The sequence below is a fragment of the Gopherus flavomarginatus genome, chromosome 11 (assembly GCF_025201925.1).
Source record: "Gopherus flavomarginatus isolate rGopFla2 chromosome 11, rGopFla2.mat.asm, whole genome shotgun sequence".
Classification (NCBI taxonomy): Eukaryota; Metazoa; Chordata; order Testudines; family Testudinidae; genus Gopherus; species Gopherus flavomarginatus.
This window is the reverse complement of record NC_066627.1, coordinates 39,933,583-39,944,973: the sequence shown is the minus strand read 5'-3', so window position 1 is coordinate 39,944,973 and position 11,391 is coordinate 39,933,583.

Sequence of the window (11,391 nt, the reverse complement as noted above, 5' to 3'; positions counted from 1 at the left end):
CAAAATGTGGGTTTATAGCCTGAATATTCTTCAATTTGCTATTAGTTTAATTCATTTGAAAATGAATGAGGTACAAACTGACTGCTTGACTTCAAATGTATTAAACCAGTTGATCCTGCCAGGGGTCGATCTGAGCCAACATCTGTCAACAATATCGGCAAACTGCCTTCATCTGTTTTCCTATGTTCATTCCCTTGTCTTTGTCAACATTAATTTTTTTTCTCAATGTGACTTCCGCAAGGAGAATTATTCATAAGGTAAACCCAGATTAAAGCGTGATCAGTAGTTTACTAGGAAAGTGCAATTCTTGATGTAGCCTGAGTGTTTCTTTTAATTCTCAGGAAAGAGCTTTTTAAAAATATGATTTAGGTTCAGTTTTGCCATCTGAAACCAGGCAAAATTCCCAGTGAAGTTAAAAGGAATTTCACCTGAATAAGAACTAAATGCTGTGGGTTTTTTAATGAAAAGGAATAGTATGAAATCATGGCCCCACTAAAGTCAGTGGCAAAACTCCCTCTGATTTCTGTGGGGCTGTGATTTTACCCATTGTCTCAGTGACCCTGGTCCTGCAAACCGTTCAGTATGAGTGGATCCCTGAGTGTGTGGATCCCTATTGACTTCAGTGAGGAGCTGCATAGGCTCAAAGAATAGTTTGCAGCATCTGGGCCAATGGCAACAGTCAGGAGGAGGCTGGTTAGGTAACTAGGAGTTACAGGGAGGGAATTCCTATAGTGTTGTCCAGAAATTACTCCTGGCAAGATGATATTTTGGTATATAGGTATCTACTTATAGGACCCTCATCAGAGTAGTAACTAAACCCTTTCTCAGATAGATAGTTATTCTTGCGACTTGCTTTGTTATCTTGCTGTTACATGTCGTTTTTTTGCCCTACACCCATTAGTGTTTTGCTTAGAATGGAAATATGTCAGCTGACGGTGAGACCAATTTTTGAACATGGGAGGTCTACCGGGACATCCAAATCCAGTACTGAACTGAGCATCCAAATGTGGGATTGTGGATGTGCTAGTAAGACACTCATCTTTGCATATATAGCCTAGGGTGTCTATGAGGCAGTGTTCCTAGTGGTACAATTACAGGACAGTGAGACAGGAGAACCTGGATTCCTTTCCTGGTCCACCACTGATTTACCACAAAACTGCAGGGAAATCACTTAATCTCAGTGTACCTCAGTTTACCTAGCTGTAAAATGGTCTAAATAATAATTATTCACTGGGATAGTGTGAGGATTAGATAATGGACGTAAAGTGAGATAAGATCTTCATGTGAAAGGCAATAAAGAAGTACAAGATAATAGTGTAACACACTACTACCAATCCTTGAACAACTTTACCTCTTTCCCACTTCATGCTTTATTCGTGTAGCCCATCAACCAATGCCTCTTGGCTTGGGAGTCATACTTGCTAATATTTTTTAAAGGAAACATTGTCTCTTGCCTGACTCTCAGGCTATGGGTAGATAGTAGCTTCTAAGTTGGGATCAAGATGAAATGTAGGCATTGAGTCTGTTCTTAAAAAACATGACCTTTCCTGACCCTAAATCAAAACTGTGTTTGGAAGCATCACCATGGTGACACACAACTAACTGCATCATCATTGCTGGAGTTATCAAGAGATTTACTGCAAAATCTTGTGATAAATATGATATAACACTGTGATGTGTCGTGCTGCGTTAGAGGGCAGACTTGCAGTAGGATGCGATATACCACTTAATACAGTCCCTCAAAGAAGGCCAAGGTGTACTTATCAGAAAATTAAAAATGTTTTATTTCCATTTATGCTCCCGCCAAATATATGTATGTAATTTATCATAGTAATTAGGTGCTCTAGCTAAAACTGGGCCTTTCTAAAGCACCAATGGAAAAATGTTTTGCAAGTAAACTTCTGTTTCAGAATGTTGGCATCTATCTAGCTTCTAGACCAGGAGCGGGTAAACTTTTTGGCTGGAGGGCCGCATCCAGTTTCCAAAATTGTATGGCGGGCCAGTTAGGGGAGGCTGTGCCTCCTCAAACATCCAAGTATGGCCCAGCCCCCGCCCCCTATCTGACCCTCCCCTGCTTCTTGCCCCCTAATGGCCCTCCCTCAGGACTCCTACCCCATCCAACTCCCCCGTTCCCTGTCCCCTGACAGCCCCCGGACTCTTGCCGCCCCCCCAGACCCTCCCTCCTTCCTGACTGCCCTGCCAGGACCCCTGCCCCATCCAACCATCCCTTCTCCTTGCCCCTGACTGCCTCCCGCCACCCCATCCAACCCCCTCTCTCCTTCCTGACTGCCCCCCTGGGATCTCTGCCCCCTTCAACCGCCATGTTCCCTGCCCTCTGACCACCCCAACCCCTATCCATGCACCCCCGCCCTCTGACCACCACCCCGCACTCCCCTGCCCTCTATACAACTCCCCTGCTCCCACCACTTACACGCGCCACATGGCTGGAGCCGGGCCATGCCACCATGCAGCACAGAGCATACGGTCAGGTCGTGGCTCTGCAGCTGCGCTGCCCCAGGAGCTTGTAGCCCTGCAGCCCAGAGCATTGCGCCAGCGGCAGGGTGAGCTGAGGCTGCAGGGGAGGGGGAACAGCAGGGAAGGGGCTGGGGGTGAGCCTCCCAGGGCAGGAGCTAGGGGCTGGAAGGAGGGTCCTGTGGGCCGGATGTGGCCCGCGGACCTTTGTTTGCCCACCTCTGTTCTAGACGTACCTTCAGTTTTATTCTTTTCCTGAGAAACTCCTTTGGGTTCACAGTGTGTTTTGCTATGATGATATTAAAATGTATTATTTTTAATGACTATGTTATTTCATTTCCATTGCAAAAAAAGCAACCTCTTGTTATAGAAAAATACGAGCATTTCAATTCTGGGCTGGGTCTAACAAAATTGCCACAGATTCAAGGTGTAATGATATGTGCACTGACATAAATAAAAAATGTTTGATCACATTCTGCTGATTATTATGTAGGCTTCTCTTTTATGTGGTTAATTTATTTTACATCTTTGTTAGACCTTTGTCTTGTGTCTCAAATATTGATCAGTTGGTCAGAGTGAGTTAGGATTTCTAGCTGCCCCCACCCCTGACAATGTATATAAGTGATACGTAATTTCTTATACCTCTCATTGAATATGCCCAATTTAGAATAATAAATATCTTGCAAACTTTATATACTAGGCATGATTCTACTGCCATTGAAATCAATGGCAAAACTCCATTGAGGTAAATGGTGCAGGATCAGGCCCCATGGGTGAAATCCTGGCTTGCTGCTTTACTGAAGTCAATTGGAATGCTGCCATTGTTGCCAATGTGACTCAGGTTACACCCCAGGTATATACTCTGCATCCAGGGAAACTAATTGCAAAACTCCCACTGCCTTCCCTCAGTTCAGAATCAGGCCCAAAGCTTCCGAAGTTTTAAATATATAAAGCCTAACTCTGATCTCACTTGAACGGCTGTAATTCCATTCATGTTACTTCTGATTTACACTGGTGTGAAAGCAGGCAGAACCAAATATTTTAGCTTAGCCTGTCATCATTATCTTTAAAGTATTTTGTAATTTACTTTCAAAATTCATTAAGAGGAATTAAATGGCTATTAAATGTGCTAATGTCCTTGATTGCAGAGTTGTGTTAACAGTACTCTTAGAAAAATCAATATTATTTGAAAGTATCTTTAATTACATATACCCATATATATTTGGTTTTATTTCTCACCAGCTGTAAGGTTGCTAAATTGTTATTTCAGTTATGTTGATCAGTTCATTCATATTTATCTCTGTCATTTTGCTCCATTACATATGGTAGCTTTTAAAATGTTGATATTTACTGCATTTAAATATTAGACATCTAAGAGGCCTTATGATAAAGGTGCAACAGTCCACATTTCCTTTGCAAAAGAAGAATGAAAGCAAATAGAAATGGTCAATGTGGTTTTCAGGGGAGACTACTCAAAGATTTGTAGGAGACAGTGTGCCCCACTGAATAATGCCTGGCACTGGGTTCTAGAGGCCTGGGTTCTATTTCCAATTGTACCACTCGCCTGCCGGGTGACCTTGAGTAAATCACTTCATCTCTGTGCCTCAGTTTCCCCATCTATACAATGAGGATAATTATACTGATTTCCTCTATAAAGCACTTTGAGATCTACTGATAAGAGCTCGGTATTATTGGAGAAAAACTTGCACTAGAAATGGAGAGAGACTGTCAAACAAGGATCATGAGTAAATTGCAGCCTGTAGGGGAAAGTTCAGGGCAGAAATAACCATGCTGTGAGTTAAAGGTAATTGAGGTGGCTCTGGGCAATAAGAAAAATAAAAAAAGACTTTTACAGATACATTACTGGTAAAAGCCGAATACTTCCAAAGAGAAAGCGGGCAGGGACTCTAACATCACTCTGGCATCTAGGCTGGAATTTCAGCCTTGCTATCTCCTACAAAGGATGCACCTGACATTTGCTAGGCCATTACTTAAATAATGGAACAGATTGAAGATATTATTTTAGGATTAAACAGGACATTTAGCTCTACGCTCTTGGTCAGGGGATGGCTGGGCTGCAAAGGCACTCATGGTAGTTCTTATTCTCTTACCAATCACTTGAATCTAATTTTTCATAATTGTAGAAATGAATGAATAATCCAGACTGCCATGAGAACTCCTCTGTGAGCTCTTAATGTGGGATAGAAGCATTTCTCTCAGACAGGGAAATAATTCCTCAACCTCTCCTTTTTCAGATCTATCCTTAAAACTTGCTGCTTCTACAGGGCCTATTAATCCCTTTCAAAAGTAATGGTGAAAAAAATAATGAAAATGCAACAGCAAAACCCCAATAAGGAATCACAGGGCATATGACTGAGCTTTATTGCTCACTCAGTTATTTGTTTGCATACCATCTCCTATCTGTGTACTTGATCATACTTGTACATAAGTTATTATTTGGGGGTACACAGCAGATTGACACACAGGGCTTTCTTTTCTTGGCCACTTATTATAATCTGAACCAGGTTATTAGAGACTGAAAATGATAATGGTCTTTTATAGACTTAGAGAGACAAAGTGGGCAAGGTAATTTTTTTTATTTGACCAACTTCTGTCGGTAAGAGAGACAAGCTTTTGAGCTTACACGGAGCTCTTCTTCAGAACTAAAGATAGAGACACCCAAATTCAGAAAACGCACCAAAAAAACTGGTACGTCCACACAAGCTTACTGTAATCTTCATGAAAAAGTTTAACACTATAGATCTGTGCCAGACTTATCGAGAGAAATGTCAGATTATCTGCAACGCGTCTGGTTTAAGGCCTGATCCTACACAATAGGAGTTTTGCCAGTGGAGGCAGGATTGGGTCCATAGTTGGAGAGCTGAAATGTGCATGATGTTTGCAAAGCTATAGATGAATTTTACTAGCTGAATTATCGTTACTCACTATTCAGTTTATGTTTTTGGATGGAAAACAGAAGAAACTCAATGGTTTTGGCTAAATAGAAACTAAAAGAAACTCGGTAGTTTCAGCAGCATTTCATTGAATTTGCTTGATTGGATTTCTTACGGCATGTCGACACTGCAATTGGAGGTATGTTTGCAGCACAGGTAGACATATTTGCATTAGCTTTAATCTAGTTAGCACAGTGAAAAATAACAGAGATATGGCAGCACAGATTTCAGCCTGGGTTAGCAACTCAAGTACATACTGAGGGGGCCCTGGCATGCTTGTACAGCCTGTGCTGTTCAGTAGAATGCTTCATCCCACTTGGACTATGGATCACATTCTACTTTGTGGATTCACCTTCTAAATAATTCTCCTTCATACAGTGGCTATGGAACATTATTTTTTTCCTATTGCGTGGGAATGAGTTTGGGAACGTAGTAAAAGGCAGGGTATGTGTTTTATATACAGAGACGTTGACTCAAACTACCCCTTTTGAACAATATTTTAAATCAAGCATACAATTTGGATTTTTCTTCTTCTACTCAGTTACAAAGTGATGTAATGGACATAACATAGAACTGTAACTTCTGAGTTGCTGGGCTGCAGTACATTGTGTGAGTGCAAAATCAGATGAATTTCAGTGGGAGTTGAGTATTCAGCAATTTGCAGGAGGCACTTTGTAGCTCGTAGAACTGGGGTCCTAACCTGTAGGTAATCATTCACAAAATAAAATGCAGACACATAGCCAAAATCAGCCCTGTCGTGTAACTAACATCCCTAGCTGGTAGCTAGAGTTAGTGAAATAACCTTCATTGAATAATATATCTAATGAATTTTTGCATTTAAAAATGGTCAAAATGTTCAATGGTCAAAGAGTTTTGGGAAAATCTTCAAATAAAATATCAACAGTCATCTCCACTCTTTACTGAGCTCAGTTTGTAGCTTGGGGAAGAGAAATACTATTTCACCCACTGGTGAATAGAAACCCCATGGGTTTTGGGAGTGTACAGTGTGACATTGGACTTCATATGCTTATGACTATGACATAACTGGAATATGCTTTATGCTAAATATCCCTTGTATGGTGTTATTAGAAAGCTTGTAATCTGCTAAGTGTGTTCATCCTAAGATATAAACTTGTATCACTGATGTAAACATATTAAATGGATGCCATTAAGAGTGTTCTAGAAACAACCAGTTGTAAATGGCCTCAGTTACTTAAAAGCCTTCCTGTGTACATGTGTGCCAGCCCAAGAGAAGTAGAGACTAGGGGTTTTACAGTGACATGTGACCATGTCACCTGATAATAAAATCCATCTTAAATCTGGTACTTTTCCATTTAGGAGGAAGGGTGGAGACCCAGAGAGACAAAAGATTCCTGCCTTGTGCCAAAGCTATAAAAGGGGGTGGAGCAGGATAAAGGGGGCTGCTAGTCACAAGAAAATCTCTGCTTACCACCTGAGATGTCTGTTGGATATAACAAAGACTGTACCAGAGGAAAGGATTTGGCCCAGACTAGGAAGGAGTCTGGTCTGTGAAAGAAGCTTATTGGAACATCTCTGAAGGTGAGATATTACCTGTAATCAGTTTCTTAATATATTAGGCTTAGACTTGCGTGTTTTTGCTTTATTTTGCTTGGTGACTTACTTTGTTCTGTCTGTTATTACTTGAAACCACTTAAATCCTACTTTTTATACTTAATAAAATCACTTTTGTTTATTAATAAAACCAGAGTAAGTGATTAATACCTGGGGGGAGCAAACAGCTGTGTATATCTCTCTATCAGTGTTACAGAGGGCAAGCAATTTACGAATTTACCCTGTATAAGTTTTATACAGAGCAAAACTGATTTATTTGGGGTTTGGATCCCATAGGGAGCTGGGTGTCTGGATACTGGAGGCAGATAACCTGCTGAGCAGTTTTTAGTTAAAGTCTGCAGCTCTGGGGGCATGGACCAGACCTGGGTCTGGATTGCAGCAGACTAGCATGCCTGACTCAAGAAGGCAGGGTTCTGGAGTCCCAAGATGGCAGGGAAAATGAGCTCAGAGATAATTTCAGCACATCAAGTGACCAAGGGGGTCTCTGTGACCAAATCCATCACATACAAATTTTACTAGCATCCATGATGTCTCCACTTTATCACAGAACAGAAAAGTATACCTAAGTAAGTATTAGCCTTTCAAACTGGTTTTACACTGATGTAACTCTCTTTACTTCAGCAGTTACTGCTGATTTGCATCCCTAAGACCTTAATCTTAGAATAAGGTTCACTAGCAGGGACCCATAGAGAGCCCCTTTGATATCATTTGGGCTCTGCAGAGGTGTAGCAGTCTACACTAGCAGATCCAATTGTAAGACTGGGGCCTGACTGAGAGAAGAAAGCTCAAAGAGTTGAGAGAGGGTTTTAAAATACATTAGAACAAGCTCAAGGTGTCTCTCTTGTTTCATATGTTGAATTAGTTTGCTGCGTTGCTTGGGAACAGCTTCAATGTCACTCATTTCCCGAGTGGAAGAAAACAGACATACTCTCTGATAATGGGAATGAAGCCATCAAGGACAATGCTCTCATGCAGTGGGTTAATTAGGAGAACATCAGCCTCTTTCACCAACCAAATATTGCTTTTCTTTTCTCATGTAACTGAAAGGAGCAATGCTTTTTTGGGGGGTGGGGGGAACAGTATTGAACTATTATAGTGTAGACGCTTCCTGTATCAATGGAAGGAATTTTTCCATTGACATAATTGTGATGGGTTGGATCACAGAAACAACTGATGTGCCAAGACTACTTCTGCCCCTGCTTTCCCTGCCAGCTTGGGACTCCAGCACCCTGTCTTGTTCAGCCAGACCACATGAGTCTACTCCAACACAGATCCAGGGTCTGAACCACGTGCCCCAAAGCTGCAGACTTAACTGAAAGCAACTTAAGAAGTGTTCTTGACTTTAACATTGAGATGCCCAACTCCCAATGGGGTCTAAACCCCAAATAAATCTGTTTTACACTGTATAAAGCTTATACAGGGTAAATGCATAAATTGTTTGCCCTCTATAATACTGATAGAGAGGTATGCACAGCTGTTTGCCCCCCCCAGGTATTAATACATACTCTGGGTTAATTAATAAGTAAAAAGTGATTTTAATAAATAAAGTAGGGATTTAAGTGGTTCCAGATAATAGCAGACAGAACAAAATGAATTACCAAGCAAAATAAAATAGAACATGCAAATCTATGTCTAATCCCGTAAGAAAACTGAATACAGATAAAAACCTCACCGTTAGAAGAATCTCTTTTACTGACTGGTCTGTAGCTTCCTTTTCCTTTTAGTCTCCTTCTAGTCTGGGTCCAGCAATCACTCACACTCGCTTTAATTACTGTCCTATGTTCCAGTTTCTTTCAGGCATCCTTAGGGGTTGAGAGGCTGGCTCTTTAGCCAGCTGAAGACAAAATGGAGGGGTCTCCCAAGGGTTTAAGTAGACTTTCTCTTGTGGGTGGAGACCCCCTCCTCTCTCCTATGCAAAGTCCAGCTTCAAGATGGAGTTTTGGAGTCACATAGGCAAGTCACATGTCCATGCATGACTCAGTTTTTACAAGCAGCAGCCATTGTTTACATGCTACCCTGAACGTCCTCAGGTAGACTTCTTATGTGGATTGGAGTTTTCCAAGATTCATTGTCCTTTAACTGTTTCTTGATTGGGCACTTAATTTGCACATTCCTTTCTCAAGAAGCTAACCAAATGCTTTACTAAGGTTACTTAGAAATCAATCAAGTACACAGCCAATATTCATAACTTCGAATACAACAATGACACATGCATACAAATAGGATGAATAGATTCAGTAGATTATAACCTTTACAGAGATATGTTACATGGAATATATAACATAAAACATATTCCAGTTATGTCATATATATACATTTATAAGCAAAATTTCCATGAAGCCTTATGGGGTGCACCATCACATTAATTAATCCACCGCTCCAAGAGGTGATAGCTAGGTTGACAGAAGAATTCTTCTGTCTACCTAGTGGCATGTACAAGGAGGTTAGGTTGACCTAACAGGATGCAAAATTTTTCACAGCCCTCAGCAATGTAGCTAGGTCGATCTAAATTTTAGTTGTAGACCATCCGAGGGTCTTGAGAAAAAACTGGAATTTTGAGGATGTTTTTATGCAGAGTATGAATAATATAACTGGAGCAAAGTACAGTACTTGCTTTCCCACAGTCCTATAGTAGAGAGCTAGAAAACTCAAACCCATTATTCTATGCCACTTGTACTTGCTACTTTCTGAGCTAATTGTTAAGCTTGTAGTCAGTAGCACTTACTTTATAACTAGGTTTATTATCTTTTGGGGGGGGAGAATTATTTATTCTAAATGTATGCAATGGAACAAACAAGCTTTCCTGCAGTAAGTAATTATTGGAAATGACTTTGATTGCAGACTGACGTTGTGCCATGTTGCACATGGTGATCACAGGAAATGAAAAGCATTACCGCCTGGAATTTGGACTTCATGGGGAAGAGACGCCTGGGAGATCTGACATATGTTTTCCATTTCACAGATATTTTATCTGTGGATGCCTCATGCTCCCTACTTTTCCTCCCGCCTCCAAATGGTGGATTTTTAGAATTTACCAGAGTGGTATGTACCAAGGAGAGCACATCAAGCTGCTACTGAAGAGAGGCTGATGTGTAGGTGAGTAAAGATCAGTGCTTAGATCAGATCCGAATAGATGGCACTCATCAGTTTTAGGAGCTCTCATCCGGGGTCTGCATGTCATGTGGTGGAGTGGTATTGCATCATCTTGTGGGGGTGGGGATGTCAATGGGAAGAGAATGGGGAAAAGAAAATAAATTGGTGTTAAAGGAGTCTGTGTTTCCAAAAACAGCTGTAGCCTGTCAAGCAAAATTGTATGCACAGTGTGTGGAGATGAGTAGGGGAACATTCCAGGTTCTCCCTATTCCTTTTCCCACCACCTCCATCACACAGACAGTTGTGGAATGCCAGGAGGGGACAGCGAACTGACAAGGACATTTGTTGCCCTGGGAGTCTGGCTGAGAGTGGAGGGGAGAGAGAGCAAGAGTCAGTGCTCCTTCTCTCCACCTCCCCCGAGGGAGAGGGGAACCAGTAGGGGGACTGATAAGTTTTGTGGTCGAGGAGTGTATCCAGATACGCAAAGGCTCTGAAATCTTTTCATAGTGTGGATCACATCTTAATAAGAAGACTGTCTTGTGGACACCTACATCTCCCTTTCTGCAAACTTCACCTTCCTTCCCATTCACAATCTCTTGTCAGCCAGAGGAATTGCTTAACCTAATATTACGCATGTTTATGATGTATGTCATGGTTGTCAGCGTAGTGGCTGGGCACAAGGAGAACCAGCCCCATGTTGTCAGTTGAATCTCCATGGGCCACTGTTAGGGAACAACTCGATAGGGTATTCCCAGCTCAGACAGGTCTTCTCTCATCAGGTATTACTGCTGCTGCTGCTCCACCTATTGGTGGGAAGGTTTGGATTCCTATTAGATACCCAGCCAGGTACCAGCTACTTCTGTCCATATACTTCAGATTCACCTGCCTGATGAATCTTCACTTTCACCAGCCAGTAAAGAGGCAGGAGGAGCTGGAAACCTTCATTAGCAAGGTTCTTCCTAGCCAGGAAATAGATAGGAAAGGGAGGGGCTTTCTCTGCTTTTAGTTTAACCCTGGTAAAGAGTGATGCACTCATTCACAGGATGCAGTCTACAAAATAAGTCCCAGCACACACCAGGTAGACACCAAAATCAGGCTCCAACTCAGCTTGAACAGTCAGTCAATGCTGGTAAGGCTGGATAGACTAAGCAAGTTTGCTTGAGTTCGTGGTTATGCACATCCATCTGGCTTATTTATTATGGAGGTTAATTTCCCTGTGTTTTGTAACAAAACAAAATTGCTAAGACTTTAATGTACCTTTTAATTCTTCATGTTTAGT